Source organism: Cynoglossus semilaevis, chromosome 17 (assembly GCF_000523025.1).
Source record: "Cynoglossus semilaevis isolate Cse_v1.0 chromosome 17, Cse_v1.0, whole genome shotgun sequence".
Classification (NCBI taxonomy): Eukaryota; Metazoa; Chordata; class Actinopteri; order Pleuronectiformes; family Cynoglossidae; genus Cynoglossus; species Cynoglossus semilaevis.
The window spans coordinates 578136-580139 of NC_024323.1; positions in this window are offsets into that span (position 1 = coordinate 578136).

Here is a 2004-nt window from a genome sequence, read left to right on the forward strand (position 1 = left end):
AGTCCGTGTGTAGAAGTACAGTGAGTCAACAGGAAGCAGGAAGTGGTTCCTCTGAACTCTGCTCTGATAAAGACAGACATCAGTGTTACACGGCACAAACCTACACTCGACAAACTACCAGTCAACTAGTGGTGGAAATGAGGAACAACAACCCAAATGACAACTGTGAAAGGTCCAAATACTGTGCCCTGTAGGACACCTGACCCCCCCCCCCCCCCACCACCACCACCCTTTAACATGACTGACAGTAAACAAAACAAAATCCCCACAATGACCATTCCTTAGGTAAAAGAAGGGGAGGGGACAGGGGGGGGGTTGAATCTTCTTCTTTTATTTATTTATTTTTTTAGAGCAGTCAATTCAAACGGGATCTCCTACCGAGAGAGAAATCTGGTTTCCAAGGCTGTCGCCATGGCTCGAGCCACCGCTGTTCGGGAAGGAGATCAGTGCATCAGTTGCTCAGCTGACTTCTAACATGCACACAGGAGCAGCCTAACCAAACACAGGCGCCACTTTGTAATTAACGCTTCGCAGATTACGTTTACAGGACTAACGTGGTCCGCCTTGAGTTTTATCACCAGCTGTGCTCCAAACCAGGGTGATTTCCCAGGACACAAACAATTCCTTTTTCCAGGATGCGCAGATTCAACATGTGGAAATTTGTGTCTTTTGGATCTCTATGGGGTGGATTGAAAATAAAATGTGTAACTTTAAGTCTTTTTTGTGGAAGCAAGCAGAGAGAGCAGAGAGTCCTTATTCCAGCACAGATAAACTTTAATAACTGTTTGGCCCACGTTGAAAACTGGGATTCTGACAGGTAGAGATAAAAAATATCTGTACAGAACATTCATTTTCATTTTTTCACTGCCTGGATTCTTAAACTAGTCAAACCCCCAAGTGGCCCATTTTGTAATGTCTTCCTGTAACTTATTTTTTATTTTATAGTTTATTTCATATATTTTATTTAGTCTCTGAATAAGTAACACATATATTTTTTTATATATTATTATTTATTATTATTTTTTTATTTTTATTATTTTAGAATTTTCCTTTTTTTTGTTTTTTTTTTTGTTTTTTTTTTTTTTTGTTAAACTAAAATTAGCAAAGGCATACATAAAATATGTTACAAGTATCATTATATTTCAGCCTAATATTTGTACATGGTTTATAGTTAAAAGAGAGTATGTGCGTGTCTTGTTATGTTCAGTTTATACCCCCACTTTAAGTCTAAGTATATACGCCAAAAGTCGCCTTAAGTTTCGGTAGTGATAAATTAGGTCAAACCATGGTCAAACTATGGCCCAGGGGCCAGATGCGGCCCGTTGAGTTTTTATTATTATTATTTATTAATTCGGCCCCGCAAACTTGTCTAAATGATGTTATTGATTTCTATCATTATACTTCTGCCTTTTTCTCCGCAGTGCCTGCATTTTCCCAATTGATGACATAGAAAAGACTAAAAGTTTTTTAAGCATTTATGAATGACTTTTGCATGTCATTTACGACCCACTCGCCCGCGGGTCAAAAAGTTTGCCGACGTCTGAGATAGATAATAATGTCATCTGCGTGGCCATTGATTCCTATTCTAGTGGTATGGATCTCGGTTAATGAAGCGAGCGGGAAAAGCTCAACTTTTTTAGTAGATGAAATCCGAGGTTGGACAATACGATCAACAGTTCCCTTTGTTCTTTCTTTCTTTTGGAATGAATGTGCTACAGCTTTTGTTATTGTCCAATTAAATTAGTCTGACGTAACAGGCGTAAGATCACCTTTAAAAATCTCACCAATACCATATTATTCAGAAAATCATCTCTTCCAGGACATTTATTCGCTTTTATTATCCAAGTTTTCCGGTTCCGTTTTTTTTGTGATGGGAGCAATTCATTTATCCGTTTGAAATGCTACATATAATACAATACATTTAAATGCAATACATTTTGCTCGATTTTTTTTTGTTGCTTTGGGGCCTGACTATACCCTTTTTTTTTTTTTTGTGAATTAGTT